Source organism: Toxorhynchites rutilus, chromosome 1 (genome assembly GCF_029784135.1).
Source record: "Toxorhynchites rutilus septentrionalis strain SRP chromosome 1, ASM2978413v1, whole genome shotgun sequence".
Lineage (NCBI taxonomy): Eukaryota > Metazoa > Arthropoda > Insecta > Diptera > Culicidae > Toxorhynchites > Toxorhynchites rutilus.
This window is the reverse complement of record NC_073744.1, coordinates 86199824-86216860: the sequence shown is the minus strand read 5'-3', so window position 1 is coordinate 86216860 and position 17037 is coordinate 86199824. Positions and strand designations below refer to the sequence as shown.

Below are 17037 nucleotides of genomic sequence, written 5' to 3'. Positions count from 1 at the left end.
AACGTTTTCGTTCTGGTGTAGAGGTCGTCGAGGATGCGCCACGCTCCGGAAGGCCTGTCGTCGAAAATTGCGACAAAATCGCTGAATTATCCGAGAAAGAGCGGCATAGTAGCAGCCGTAGCATCGGCCAAGAGCTGGGGATAAGTCATCAAACCGTTATTAACCATTTGAAGAAGCTTGGATTCACAAAGAAGCTCGATGTATGGGTGCCACACACGTTGACGCAAAAAAACATCTTTGACCGTATCGACGCATGTGAATCGCTGCTGAATCGCAACAAAATCGACCCGTTTCTGAAGCGGATGGTGACTGGCGATGAAAAGTGGGTCACTTACGACAACGTGAAGCGCAAACGGTCGTGGTCGAAGCCCACTGAAGCGGCTCAGACGGTGGCCAAGCCCTCATTAACGGCCAGGAAGGTTCTGCTGTGTGTTTGGTGGGATTGTCAAGGAATAATCTATTATGAGCTGCTTCCCTATGGCCAAACGCTCAATTCGGACCTGTACTGCCAACAACTGGACCGCTTGAAGGTAGCACTCATGAAGAAGAGGCCATCTTTGATAAACAGATGCCGCATTGTCTTCTATCAGGACAACGCCAGGCCACACACTTCCTTGGTGACGCGCCAGAAACTCCGGGAGCTCGGATGGGAGGTTCTTTTGCATCCGCCGTATAGTCCGGCCCTTGCACCAAGTAACTACCACCTGTTTTTGTCCATGGCGAACGAGCTAGGTAGTCAGAAGTTAGCCATAAAAGAGGCCTGAGAAAATTGGCTATCCGAGTTTTTTGCCAATAAGGAAGCGAGCTTCTATAACAGGGGTATTATGAAGTTGGCATCTCGTTGGGAACAAGTCATCGAACAAAACGGGCATATTTGACTTAAAACAAATGATTGTAACTAATTTTATGAACAAATGAAAATTCAAAAAAAAATACCGCAGGACTTTTTTGACTGCCTAATATTAGGCGATTTGCTTAGGTGGTCCAAATTCCCCCCTTTTCCTCTACCACCGTCCTCGATTACTCGCACAGACAGAACTATTTAGTTATAATCTATGTATAATGTAACGTAGAAATGTATGTAATAATCCTGTTTCTAGAAACGTGTTTGCTTAAATTGAAATCAAATTCATTACATACACAATTGAATAGGCGAAGACATGAATCAAATGGATTGTTGTAGTCGTAGTTTGTTCTTTGATATCTTCTATGTTCAAAGGAATCTGTGCAAAAAGTTCAGGGCAGTCAATGAAGCCTTGCAGTATGTTTAAGATAAATATCCTCTGCAATGTAACGCGCCTGGTTGATAATGTTTCCAATCCTATCAGCTTGCACCGGTTGGAATAAGGAGGAAGATTAGATGGGTGCCGTCTCAGGGCAAAACGTAAATTTTTTTTCTGCTCCCGTTCTTTCGTCAAAGCATGAACTACATAGAAAGGGGCCAAACAGGAACAGCGTATTCCAGAATGCTGCGACCAATGAGCAGTATAACATCTTCAAGGCACGAGCTCATATGCGTGACGGCGGATGAATCCTAACACGGTGAAACCTTTGGCAGTTACAATGCCCACGTGAACGTTGAGTCGGAGCTTCGAATCAATCGTGACTTCGAGATCGCTGATAGTCGATGTACGTTCCCGTTCTGACGATTCCAACAAATATTGATGGAGTACTGGGTTATTGGAGCGACAAAAAGAAATTATTTTACATTTTTTGTCATTGACCCTCATGTCATCAAATGTTTCATAACTCTAAGAAAAGATTATTTAATAAACGTTTAAACCAATGGAGCAAACTCTTCATTTGGATCACCTAATTGCTGAGATTGGTTCGAGGTTCCTATACTTAATTGACACACTGTGTATTCTGATTCACAATAAGGTTCGGCCACACACCGGAGTACACGCCTGGAAAACGCAGACGCAGTTCGAATTCAGACATAGCGCCTTGTAATTATAATTCGTTCAGATCGATGCAACCCGACTTTAACCCCTTAGCTGGCGATTTAATTTCCAAAAAGAGCGGACCAAATGCAAACACTACGATGGGTCACGCATCGAGTAATTTGACCAGTCTGCTGAGCGTCCTAGCGCCCTATGATATGTGAATGCACCACGAGTGAGACTCGATGTCGTAGGTTGTGGCACTGTCATACCACATCGAGTGAGACTCGACGTTGTAAATCTCAACTTTATTCTTTATTTACAAAGACAACAGGCTAGATGCCCCAATGCTTCATGGCTACTACTACTACTTATCGTACTACCACTACAAACTACAACTATATGAATATATACAACTGTAAGTAATCAAGTTAATTAAGAGCAATATAATATATTTTTTTGAGGGACGAACGAGACAGATGGAAATCGAAACAGACACTACAACGGTTAAATACGCGGCACATGCTAGATATAGGTTCATTATACCCGTAATTTGTTCGGGTTGATGGGATGTAAAAATATTTCTGAGATCGTAAATTACGGTGATTTATGTTGAAATCAATCATCAGAAGGAGCTCAGGACAATAGATGTTCGACAAAATCAAGTCGGAGGTAAATAGGGCCTTGGCAACGTTCCTGCGTGAAACTGATGAGTCCAGTCCAATCAATTTGCAGCGATCCTCGTATCTAGGGAGGTTTATTGGATCATTCCACGGTAAAGTGCGCAAGACGAAAAGAACGAAAATACGAAGCTTATTGACGAACGCTTGCGTGAGAATGAAATGACTGAACATTTTGATGGGTTTAAAAACATCCTGTTGGTTACGCACCATACGGCGAATATGTCTAGTTGCTGTTGTAAAAACTTGGCTTCTCCGATGCAGTTCACTCGGAGGAACAATTTAAAGTCATCCGCATATGAAAGTTTCAGACACTTAAGGCTAAAATTTACATCGTTAAGGTACAACAGAAATATATATGGACCCAGGTGACTGCCTTGAGGAACACCTGATGTTACGCGAAAAGACGTAGATATAGTGTCACCTAATTTCACTGACATTTCGCGATCAGTGAGGTATGAACGAAGCCACTTCTAAAAAGGACCGTTGAATCCAAGACGATGGAGCTTAGCTATTGCAATGTCGTGGTTGATTAAATCGAACGCTGCAGAGAAATCTGTGTACATCGCATCAATTTGATTTCGAGATTCTAGAGAGCGGGCGATGTACGAAGTATACAGAACGCGATTTGTAGTCGTTGATCTCTTAGACATGAATCCATGTTGTTCATCTGCAATGTAGCTGTTGCAAGCATGGGAAATGTAATCCAAAATAATTATCTCAAATAGTTTGGAGATAGCGCATAGGCAGGCAATTCCTCTGTGATTCCTGATGTCCTTCTTGCAACCCTTCTTGAATACCGGGAACACGAATGACTTCTTCCACACATTTGGAAAAGTGCCACAAAGGATGGAGTGGCGGAACAAGATGCTCAACGGTGTCGAGAGGTTGCATGAGCACTTCTTCAAAATAATAGACGGGATACCGTCAGGTCCAGCATTTGAAAAAATTCTTAATTTTTTGCAGGCATCGTGTACAATAACGGCATTTATTAACGGATAATGACTAATAAACGACAGACTGGGAACGTTGCCAATAGTTGAAGAAATTTGATGGCTATTGCGTTTTTCGTCAACAAAAACACCGGTAAACTGCTTCCGAAACAGCCCACAGATACCTTCTTTGGTATCAGCAACATCGTTGTCGCGCATCATTACGGTAGGCAAACCAATCTCTTTTCTCTGACTGTCAACATGTCTCCAGGAACCTCTTGGATTGGCACGCAGGTTTGATTGGATGCGATTTTTATAGGCGTTACACAGGACTTTTTAAGTGCAAGGGTTAACGCTTTCGGAATATTGAAGAGTGCGAGAATGTGTCGAAACTCAACGAAAAAAAAAAGTGGAAAGGCATTTGTAAGTACTCCGATAATCTTTTATACAACGAATAATACATTTTAGGGCACATTTTTGGGGGTGATAGGTGTATTACCTAGTGCCTTTTTATTGCGTATTTTCACAGAGAGGAAAGAAACTTGCTTATCTCCGGTCATAAAACCAAAATCCGCTGAAAGCCCTTCAAGTCTGAGTACCCTTTATACAAACACGTTCTGGATATGTAATTCTGTAACGGTTTATAACGTTGAGTTGGATTTGAAATGCCGCAGCGTGTCGTTAAAAGACTTCGGAAACGCATATAATCTTGCGGGAGAACGATCGAAATACGGTGGAATCGAAATCCCGCCAATGAAGGTATGCTTCTGATGGTGCACACCAACTAAGCCCCGAAGCACACTACAAAGCTTATTCACTCCACTTGGGAGGTGCTATTTGTGGACGTAAACACCGACGGATCACAGCGGCACTATAACCTGCATGCATTCATCGGAATACCCATAAAAATGCTATCTTTTCTACCGTGAACAAAACCTGTTTCATGTTCACCAAGACCAATCACTCAGTTGGCGGAGTGCTTGGAACGTATCCAACCGCCTTTACGTGTGTGTAAGTTGAGCCTTTTTGCATCACACCACATTACAAAAAGAAACCATCGGGTTAGGAAATTATTTCATTAACACAAATTACCAAACTATATACCTTCTTCGTTTTATTTGCTCGTGAAATCACCGGTTGTTCTTCATTGTATGGTATTGCCCGGTTCACAAACACAAACAGTAAATTCACACAAATTGAATGAAAAATCGTACATATGGAAACGATCATGTACGGAGAAAAAGTCACATCGAATCAAGTGAAGAAGCAGACAGCATACAACGCAAATGTTTGAATATTTCATGTGGGCAGAATTCATTGATGCCACGCTTTCGGATAGTTTCCCACACTTAAGCGTAACCGGAAAATATACAAAAGGCACAGTACAAATACAACACCTAGGTAACCCGAGCGGTTTGATGTGCTCAATTATGTATCGAATTACATACATTCAGTTCATTTTAGATTTTTTTTTGTTTTTTAATTTCTCATAGAGCGAGTAGTTGCGGTATCAGTGCAATTACCTGACACGGGAAAGTGTACACGTGTGTCTTTGAATTTGTCACTGCAAAATGCACACCAAGGCATTAGGCGTCACTACAGAACCTTAACTGATTACTAAAAATGCCATTATGAGATTTCTCATACACATATGCCTCTATGTATAAAACAATTGGAGCCCTTAGCAATAATGTTCTCAAATATTCATGAATTTATTTGTTGCTTTATGTATCTCACCGCAAAATAAGGTTTTCATTCTTCAAGACTTCATACTTCATTCTATTTTTCACAGCACATTGATCCGTTGGTTGGCTGGGTTCCGTTTCCCACCAAAGGTAAGAAAATTGCGGTTATTTTTCTGCTAACTCCTCAACCATGCCAAGCTCGACAGACAGATTGCTTCACCATCAACAACTCCGGGGAGAAATAATCAAATACTGTCTGTATGTGTGCACAAGTAGAACCGCCGATGTACGATTGCGAAGAGGTAAAGGGCCAAAATAAGAGAGAGAGAAAAAAGACTTCACTGTGAAGGAACTGGTAAAGATGAAACTATTTCTCGCTCTGCCATAAGTGACAGTAAATAATTTATTCGCCAAAAAATCAGGCGGCCCAGATGGTGGTCTTCGGCCTTTTCCTGATTATCACATTCTAATATTGCAATTCTCGGACTCTTTACCTGACTACAGGTACGCGGGAAGGCATGTATGGTGTTGTATTATTAATAAGAAACAAAGCAATGGGGCATCATGCCAATACCTTTTTTTGAATTTCATTTACGAACTTATAAAAAATTAAATAAAATTCAGAACATTTTAAAGTGGGACAGATTCAAATGTGTGTATTTTGCTCGTGATGAAAGAAAATTTTCATTGGTTGAGATGTTCATTGGATGTATATTTTAAAAATATAACAAATTATTCGTTGTTTTTTCGAAGTGACTTTTAGGTCGACACTACCCGAATCTTCGATTCGATCAAAATCTTTTCGATCATGTTTTCTCTCATCTTCAACGTCCGCTTTAGTATTGTCCAAAACATCTCTACTGAGTCCTCTTACAAGCGTTGCACGTTCTTGCTATGATGACCAGCTATCCAGACCTGGCTAAAAAGTGACTGGGAATTGCTATATATATATATATATATATATATATATATATATATATATATATATATATATATATATATATATATATATATATATATATATATATATATATATATATATATATATATATATATATATATATATATATATATATATATATATATATATATATATATATTGAAACACATGCTACTTGACGATACTCCCCATTTATTTGGTACAAAATATTTTGAATACATTTTTTTTCATGCTTATTAATGACACATACATTTAACTATCTATGGCCGCAAGAAAATATTTATTCAAAAAAAAAAGAAAACAATCTCTAAGCACCGTTAAATTGAGTGTACACCTTAAATTTCTCCAAACAAATTAACATTTTAAATATAATCTTGTGAATTTGCGTACCTTTTTTCATCAGTGGTTGATGTCAGCGATAGTTTTTGTTTCTTTATTGATGTTTGCATTTTTTTTATCAAAATGGCAAGTTAGAGGAAAGAAATAGATATTGTTACACGTACAATGATAATAAATATGAGCTGTCGTGGAAATACATTGCAGTTAATAGCAGATATAGTAGGAAGGACTCACTTTACAGCAAATAAAATCATAAACAAGTAAAAGTACGAAGGAACCATGGAAAATCTAATCCTATCTTATCCTGTCTTCTGATGATGAACGAGTAATTGTGCGAACATTGTGAAAGAACCCAATAACAAACATTCCTAAATTGACTACCGAAGTAGCCGGCATCATTGAGAGACTAGTCTGCGCAGACACTGTCCGGAGAGCAGCATACAGGAACAAGTTGAGAGGTGTGTTGACCGTGAAAAGCATTTCGTCTCAAAGGTGAATATGAAAAAACGACTACAGTTTGCTGAGGCATATGTAAAAAGACCTACGGAGTTCTAGAAACAGGGTCCGGATGAGCCGAAAACCAATCTCTTTGATTGGGATGGAAGACAGATGATGTGGAATAATCCAGGATCGGTGCTCCAGGATCAGAATTTGGTTCCCACAGTAAAACACGGTGGCGGTAGTCAGTTCATGTAAGGTACATTGGCGGCTTCTGGAACTGGAACCATGGAGTTTATCGATTCGGGGATGGACAAGATGGCTTCATTGATCTTTGATCTTTGATGATTGATCTGAAACGTAACTTGCAGTCCGTTCAAGAAGTTGAACACGTAATCCGTAAAGTTCCGGGGACCTGGGAGGGCACAAAGTCTTTTCGAGAAAACCAGTCAAATTCTCCAGACACCACGCTTGGACAATATTAGCCGTATGGGCCGGTGCACCGTTCTGTTGCAGGTCGTAATAATCCTTCCCTTAGATGTCCCGAAGTGCCGGGGCCACAACCTTCTCCACAACCTCGGTCTTATAGTACGCGGCCTTGTTTTTCATGTTTTTCTCGATAAACACCAGTGGGAGCTTGCCACGCCTGGATACGGACCCGGGGGATGTTTATGTGGGACGGGGGGATGCTGAGGATGCTGTTGCAGGACAAAGGGTTTCTCATCAGAAAACACAAACTCCTGTCCTGCGTGCCGCGAAAGTATCAGTTTTGCTCTGTCCAGCCTCTTCTTCGTTGTAGCCTTCCTTACCCCGTGAACCTTGCGTTTCTTGTACGCCTTGTACCCCAGGTCCTTCGTCATGATGGTGTGGGCAGCTCCGATCGACACATCCAGGTCAGCTGCGGTCTTCCAGATCGATCGGTTCATTTTTTGACGAACCCGCCCCTTACCACCTTTAGATGTGGCCAGGACAATTTTTTTCCTGTTGGAGAAAGCATGCCTTCATGTAAGAGATATTACCAATCGTCAGTAACGGATGGAGGCGAGCTTTTGACGTAACAGTTCTGAATTCGTACCACCTACGATATTGTGCAACTTGCTCAATGCTAATGCTATGCTAATGCTAACCCGCCCCCTTACCACCTTGATGGGCGCTGTCGTCTCCGCCAAACGTGGCCGCCCGGATCTCACACGGTCCTTGGCCGAGCCCGATACTAACGGAATGCAGTATAGATGAAAATCTGCTTCACCCTGTGGGATTTCAACCTCCGGAATATGTCGCCGGGTCGTTCAACTCTCTCAAAAAACTTTACTACGACGTCACGGTACTCCTTCATCGTGTGCGTCGGTTAGCCTATATATGAGGCTAGAACTGACACCAATACCAATACACAAAATGCACATGGTGCGCACCTACACAACGAAGAAAAGTTGTCTTCAAACCTTTCAGAGCATGATAATATGGATGTTTCTACTACTTTTTTTTTCTATAGAGGTATAGAATTTAGGATTGACAACATTGTTTGATATGTACGCTATTTTGAAAGCTAGCACTTGTTTTGTGTTTATTCTACCATTTCATCATACATAAACTGACACCTGAACAACACCTGCAAATTGTGTAGATTATTTTCGGAACTCGAAAAACTCATTGCTAAGTTTCAAAATAAAGTTTTCTTCAGCGAATAAACTCATTTTTCGTTAAATCGACATCAATAAGCAAAACTGCCGCATTTAGAGTGACGAGAATCCTTGTGTCATTGTCGTGCCACATGCCGGAATACCGTTGAATTCTGAAAAAAAACACAGTCCGGTGCGCTTTATGAAATCCGTTTTTCTTCAAATGTGATGTCGATCAAACCGTAATAGCTAATGACACAAGGCCATGGTCGCCGTTTTCATGCACCACAATTGTGTGCCGTTAGCTCATAACGACCAGCCGTTCGAAAACCGAACAACAACTAAAGGGTGTGTCACATCAAATTGCATCACGGAAAAAACGCTGTAGAAATTCGCCCAGTAGACCGATCCTTTTGAAAATTTTAGACAGTAAAATAAGAACTATTAAACAACTTTTGGCATTTTCTTTTTATTCATACTTCGAGCCCAAGCCCGTATGCTCGCACCTTCCTCTTTACACCGTCCATAAGGTTCTGTACAACGTCAGGTTGTAGTTTTTTTTTTTGAACAGAAATCCATTTTCTCTTGAAGTCCGCCTCCGATTTGACAACTTTTGGGTTCTTCCGGAGGGCCTGCTTCATAATCGCCCAATATTTCTCTATTGGGCGAAGCTCCGGCGCGTTAGGCGGGTTCATTTCCTTTGGCACGAAGGTGACCCCGTTGGCTTCGTACCACTCCAACACGTCCTTTGAATAGTGGCACGAAGCGAGATCCGGCCAGAAGATGGTCGGGCCCTCGTGCTGCTTCAATAGTGGTAGTAAGCGCTTCTGTAGGCACTCCTCAAGGTAAACCTGCCCGTTTACCGTGCCGGTCATCACGAAGGGGGCGCTCCGCTTTCCGCAAGAGCAGATCGCTTGCCACACCATGTACTTTTTGGCAAACTTGGATAGTTTCTGCTTGCGAATCTCCTCCGGAACGCTGAATTTCTCCTCTGCGGAGAAGAACAGGCCCGGCAGCTGACGAAGGTCCGCTTTGACGTAGGTTTCGTCGTCCATTACCAGGCAATGCGGCTTCGTCAGCATTTTGGTGTACAGCTTCCAGGCTCGCGTATTCCCCACCATGTTTTGCCTTTCGTCGCGGTTAGGAGCCTTCTGAACCTTGTATGTACGCAGGCCCTCCCGCTGCTTGGTCCGCTGGACGAATGAACTTGACAAATTCAGCTTATTGGCGACATCCCGGACCGAACTTCTCGGATCACGTCTAAACTACTTAACTACGCGCTTGTGATCTTTTTCACTGACGGAGCATCCATTTTTGCCGTTCTTCACCTTCCGGTCGATGGTTAGGTTCTCGAAGTATCGTTTTAGTACTCTGCTGACCGTGGATTGGACGATTCCCAGCATCTTACCGATGTCCCGATGTGACAACTCCGGATTCTCGAAATGAGTGCGCAGGATTAATTCACGACGCTCTTTTTCATTCGACGACATTCTTCCAAATTTACGAAAAATTGACAGTGAAGCATGGCCAACGTGATCTATACGCTCTTATCTGATTATAAGCGAAAGCTGAAGATATAATTCCTAAAAATTAAATTTCTACAGCGTTTTTTCCGTGATGCAATTTGATGTGACACACCCTTTATAATGATTTGCCATTTCTTTGGAAAGTTTGTCATTTCCCGGAGAATGGAAGACTTGGATAAGGAAACAATTCTTAAACATTGGGGTTTCTTCACCGCCAATAATCAAAATTGCACCAACGGCTTTCGTAAAAACAAAATTTATTACAACTTGGTCGTTAATGGGGTAATGTGGAAGAGCAGTTTCAACAAGACGGTACAACTTGCACAATTGAAAGGAGCGGAGCATTTTGCCTAAGAGTCGAGTGAATTGGCCTCCAATATCATGCGAATTAACACTGTTGGGTCATTTTTATGGGGATATACGGCCTCCACTGCTGGAAAAAAGTGATCGAAAATTAATTTTCAAGTGTTTTCAGTAATAGTCAATTCACGCTTTTCTCTGATGGCTTTCGTTGCGTAACATAGATAACCGAGGTGTTGAACTTATAAATGTCTAATTTACTCTGAACAATGCTCTCCACAACACGTTCACATAATTTGAAGTGCGTTTATTGTTGATGATGTGGTACCAGCAGAACGAGAAAAAAAATAGTTCAAGTTGAAACTGATGTACTGGTTTTGAAATTCAATGGTTCTCGGCTGTCTTTACGAATCCATCATTATCACACAAGCCTCCATCAGTCGCTAAATTACCGTCGTTGTCAAATTGAACAACTACAGCTGAAAGCCTACAAGTCTCGAAAAGGAAGGTTTCCACGAAAAGAGGGGCTTATGTATGTGAAAATATTAGTGTCGAATGGGAACCACAGCACCGTGACGGTCATTAGATGCCCGTGTCGCGTTGTTGTGCAACATTATAGAACACCTGCGTATGATGTTTCATTTGCAAATATCAGTAAAATGAAAAACAAATGATTATAATCTGAATTATAGGTTTTTTTTGTTTCAAATTGAGAACTTCGAAATATATAACCCGATATAGCTCCAAATAGACTATGGTTGAAACAAAGCAAGACAGAAGACCGCTTTAATTAAAGCAAATGAGCATCGATGCATCGGAGTGGAACAGTTTTCAATCATAGTTTCATGGTTTTAACAAACGGCTGCAGCCCCTCATATGTGCGTCTGCTCTATTTTGTATATTTTTCTCGGTTATGGTTTTGGAAGTGAATTACTCCCAATTTATCTTAAGAGTATTTAAGCCGTAAAGATAAATAAACACTAACCATTGCTCTTTGGCCCGGGCCGATAATTTTGAATGTTGAATTCGTTCCGTCTGTTCCCAATATACACCATATGTAAAACTAGGCTAAACGAGGTCGTTAACTTTGTGTTAGAAAGAACACTTGTTGTTTTACGAAGGAATCTGTTTATGGAGCAATACGTTTGGGATTGCAGCGACATCGAGCAGCGTGGTGAAAAATGTCATCAGAGAAAAGAGCGCACATTGATGGAATGGGAGGGGGCGGCGGCGGAAAATGCTGATACATTGCCATTTTTATGGTCGTGTTCGCGATAATAACGTGAACCGTTACTGTGATTCGCGGAAATGGGGTGAAACGAGCTATTTGTTGTCATTCTAAACAGGCGGTCTGGAAAACTGCAGATCGTTATCATTCGCATGCGAGAACACTTTGTGTGCTCAAATGTCGATAGTGCTAGAATTACTGGAACGCACACTATTTCAGACCCTTAGAAACATCTGATGATGAAACGGTGAACGGTGAGGCCCCGAATGTCCCTATTGAACTCGTAAGGAGATTCAGTGAAAACCAGCTTTAAAATATGTTCAGCGGAGCTGTGACAGACAACATTATTGACTCATGTAGAAAAGTTTTGCCATTTGTATGCTTTACCTGCCGGTTTTCTCTCATAGCCTAACCTTATATAGTAAATTCAGGTTGTTTCGTTTGGTAATACCAGTCATGGTATAATGTGCTTTTCTCTGTTTGTGCTCGGCTTTTATGGTTCCCCTTTCTTGTACGAAGTTGATAAGGCGTAATTAAATGGTTCCTTTCGAAACCCTGTTTCGCTGCTCTGCGATACAAGACCAGCGATAGGACGGGGGATATAGTTCTTTTGTCACTAAAATTCATCAAATGGAAAATGATTGATCTTTCACTAGAATTACACTTTTGAGGAACACTGCCAATTGTAACTTACAGTGAAAAATTTTGTTTTGTTTTTTTTGCGATTTCAGCATTAGAGTGTATAATAAGACTCTTTTACTTCATTTTCTACGAGTAATAAACGAGTTCATGAGTATAACAAAGGAGAAATACAGAGATTAAATTAGAAGTACATCTTTTCGACACGTTCGAAAAGGTAGTAGTCCTAAACAGAAATAAAGAATAAAGCAAAATTACAAAAACAATAGATTGAGATTTTTGTTATATTTTCTGATAATAAACAATAATCTTGTTTATTATCAAAAAATAACAATACAACGCGGAAGAGCATAAGCATGCGATGTAATGTGAAATTAAATTTAAAATAAGTGTCTTCCGTTGGAGACTTCGTCGTTGCATTTACATATATACGAGCATTGCCAGATTTTTTTTAAATTAATTTATTTTGATGCCTCAGTTACCTAAATTTAAAGGGAGCCAGACTCTTTGATATATTTTTAACTCGTCTATACTAATATTTTTCTTTAATTTTAAGGTTATATATTCAAATATTTTCTTCAAGAAAAGGATAGGATATAAGAATATTTGAATAATCTTGTTGATCTCACTCTAAAACCTATTGTTATATCTATAGTGTGCACCCGTGGCCGAGTGGTTAGCGTCTCACATTATCGTGCCGGGTGTTCGAGTTCGATTCGCCTTCTGGCCGGGGGATTTTTTGTCAAAGAAATTTTACTCGACTTGCACTGTGGTCACGCGTATTCTAGAGCTTGCCCCTCGGAATATATCCAAGGCGTGTTATTTGGCTTAAGAAATCTGAATTAAGTATTGATAAATGACGCTAGTGAATGCATTCGTTAAGACGGCAAAAGTTCCACAGGGATCGTGCCATTCAAGAAGATATCTATAGTATTGACAGAACTAATATACAGCATTTTCATTTTTGTTGCGCAATTTTTGACGTAGGACTACGTCTTTCATTTCTATACTGGGGTGTGAGTTCAAAGTTTCGAAAACAAAAGCGTTACGCCGGAAGTACAAGACTTCGAACGTTAGTACCTCCTAACCAACTGAACGAAATTGTATGATAACCACAAGAAAAAATGTCTACGCGTTATATGCTTGTTACTTATTGATCCAAAAACTTGTTTCAATAGCTCAAAATTGCTTTGAAAGCAAGTTTTAAAATCACAAAGATCTGTATATAAGCGGATACCAGCTCGGGAAGCATTCAGTTTATCTTTTGCCCTCTCATGGAGTGGTTGTGGAAAATAGTTCGCCTACGAATGCGTCGAAGCGAAATGATTTGTTTTCGATTAGGTGTCCCGTGATGCAATTGCGACCAACAGAATCAGTTTCCATTTTGCCACTGCGTGGGGAGGTCATGGAAAATAGGTCGCTTACGAAAGTACCCGAGCGAATGGATATGTTTTCACTAGCTGTTTCCGTGATGAAATCGCATCCAATCAATAGAATGTGATAACAGACCGCTAGGTGATTCCCTAACACAGACATCGAATCGAAGCAACCTGCGAAATCAAAATCGTGCATCACAAAGGTAATATTATACTATCCGGCACGTTTCATGCAAGAAAAATATTGTTGCGTGTGTTTCAAATGTTTATGCGTAAATATAGCGGAACGACTGCGGGCATACACAGCACGCTTCAGACAAATTCATGAAGGAATTCTCGAAAAAAATATTTTGCCATTGCCGGCGCACGAACTACACGGGCGAGTAACACCATACATACAAATCAAATGGCGAAGATCGTGGTATGGGTGCGTTCGACGCTCTTCGGTTCGGCATCGGTTCAACCACCAGTAGCTACGGTTGGCTACAGTGTCGACATCTGGTGTCAATATTCATTTAGGAAGGCAGATTAATCTCTATCGAATTAGCATGCCCGAAGGCAAACTGTTAAACTTTAAGCGAAATTTTTCACTTCATTTTGTTTGATTATTCAAAACATATAGTACAGAGCTTTACTCGGCCCTTTTTGATATATATTGGAAAATGATGTTTCAACTAAAACACATCATTATATTATAAAATTCTCTTCAGACGCAGTTTTCGTATAAGATTATCCCCAACCTGCAACAAAATGTGGTTTTCGTGTAAATGAAATACATATTCGATATAGAAAAATCTTTTTTTCATTCATAATTTTAATTTTAAAGTGTGTTCATTCCACCTGAAAACCTTTTATAGTAATTGTTGCTTCCCAAAATCGTGATACGAAGCTCAATTTCGTCAATGCGAATTTACTCTCTCAATCAGAAAACAATTTTTTCCGCTCCGTTTGCGCTGCCGGAATAAAGAAGCCGTTATGCCTGGTAATATAAATACATCATGTATTTATCGGCCTGTGCCGGTTCGTGCCGTTTACGCTACGTGCTGGATAATATAAAACCACCTTAACACTTCTCGTTTGATGTTTGTTGAGTGAACACCGATGCCGGCGAGCGTCGTGCGAGAATGAGTTGTATGTCATGAGCAAGAGAGGAGACGGAGTTATGTTTTCCACAAGGGCCCTTTTCCGGGCTAGAGGCGAATGAACTGAAAGGCTTAAGGCCTCTGCAGAATTCTGTGTCTGTAAAAAAATTCCCTTCTTTTAACCAAGAATTGTTGTTTCGTACTCATCTATTCAGTTCTAAATACTTGGTTGTCCGAAAAGTTCACCCCGTCATTGAGGTTACTAAATCGATTTGCCGATCGACTATAATTCTTTGGTACACGACACGTGAATTCGCAGATGCACTACATACATTTGAAATCACCTATCATGGGCATCTGGTGATGCTTAAAACGCCATTATTATTTAGCAAATGGTGCGTGTAGTCTAGGCTTTAGGCTGTAAAACCGTATTGTACATGATGATGACCATCGGAACCAAAGATATTAAATTTGGACTCTTCTACAACAGTACCACCTTCCCAATTAGACTACGGTGCACAGTGGTCCCTCAGAAATTCTAGGTGGTAATAAATAGAAAAATGAACAACAATGCCTGACCGAATGCATGGTCTAGTTTTGTTCTATAATCTTCAAGGCATCTAGTATCACATATGGCAACAGTGTCCGGGACGATTTTCGTTGCGATAACGACGTGGCAACGTAGTGTTTTATGCAGTGAACCAGTGTAGCGATAAACACGCATGTTTTTAAAATTTTGCACAAGTGGTACATAATACGTTAAAAAATAATGTGACGGTATTCTGGATAGAGAATTTTATGCTGATTTCGAATTTGTATTCCGTTTTCAGTTTAAAAAAAATGAAGCTGTGGAATGAGTGTTTGAAAGTACTTAACATTTTCTACATTGAACTTATACAAAACCTACACCTACAACCTACAAACCTACAAACAATTCTCCAAATACCTCCAAAGTTTTTATAACAAAATGTCTTCCTTAGGGTCTCCTCTAAATTTTCCCTTTATTCTGGCCACTTCTGACCACTTTGCAAAAACATGCTATAAATATTTTGATACCCCACACGTGTTTTTCGATTTTTCTTTTAAGTTTTATCCCCTCCCCCTGCACCCCCTCTTGGGTTTTTGGTAAAAAGAATATTGAATACGTTTGCAGGAAGTCTGAAAACATATATTTAGCCACCCCACACGTGTTTTTTTCGAAAATTTTAAGCTTTACCCCCTTTGGAGCACATAACAAAAATGACTCAAAAATAGATTCAACACCTTCGAAATTTCAAGGCATTTCCATTCATTTTTCTTTTTAATGCCACCTAGAATTTCTGAGGGACCACTGTGCGGTGGGTTCTCACAAAAGAAACGGAGTTACTGATTTTTCTTGCTGATAAACACTTTTTTGAACACACGGGCGTTGAAATTATGCTTCCTCAATTTTTTGGTTCCATTTGGTTCCACGTTCGCTTCACCTGTGTTTTGTACTATATGTTATTTTTATTGATCCTTTTAGAATTCAAATCGGATTCCGATTAACAGTTCTTGACTGTTCAGATGTAGTTGTATTGGGGAACCCGACCCCTAATCCGCTAAACATATAAGTGCGAACCCATTTGTTTTCGGGTTTTATAGCTATAATAGCGGCGGTCTTCTTCTCAGTTGACATACACTTGGTCGATTATATATTTGTTCCATTATTCCACCTTCCGAATGGACAAAACACAAAACTATTAAAACAACTTCAATTTGCTTTTGTCAACGCAAAAAGCAACAATTTGTGCGTGTGATGCAAAAACATACAAGCACTCTCCACCAGACGGCACCGACCCTTGTACCATCTCATCGAATTCCACCTTGAATTGAAGTTGCGAACGAAATCAAGTTGTTGATTATTCTTAATGTTGATTGTATAACGCGTGAAATTTAATGAACATAATTTGTGCCCCGGTTTTGTACCCGCTGTATGTGTACGGGTGGAGCTAACGCTGTCAATTTTTGGCTTTCTCTTCCTTTTGTGTCGGTACACGTCCTGCACAAAGAATGTGATTTGTTTCTTCGTTAACGGGGACTCAACATCTTTCGATGTATTCGCTTCCGAAAATATATATGCTTAAACGATACATAACTTGTTCCTTATTGACGGGTTTGTAAGTACATAAACAAATGTACAGATGTATGGTAAAATGGGAATGCTTCCAAATTTCAAATAAACCATTTAATCCGTGGATGGTTTATTTGAAAATCGTATCTTGATGATCGTGATCGTGAACACAAATTTGAGATTTTCCGGTTCGATTGGTATGCAAATCGTGAAACGTGGCAATCATGTGGAAAACCCGACAGGTTAAAAAGAACTATAATTGTATCTTTGAAATCTTA

General features: G+C 40.2%; 1 protein-coding gene across 2 annotated transcripts in view; it reads left to right on the top strand.

The window, feature by feature from the left end:
- LOC129767788 (uncharacterized) overlaps positions 1-17037 on the top strand; it is an 83863-nt gene that overhangs the window by 29823 nt on the left and 37003 nt on the right. The window contains exon 2 of one of the 2 annotated variants that reach the window (XM_055768988.1): positions 5288-5330. The exons of the other annotated variant lie outside the window; for it this stretch is intronic. The gene's annotated coding sequence lies outside the window, so the exon portion shown is untranslated. The remainder of the gene's footprint in view (positions 1-5287; positions 5331-17037) is intronic. 2 annotated transcript variants of the gene reach the window in all.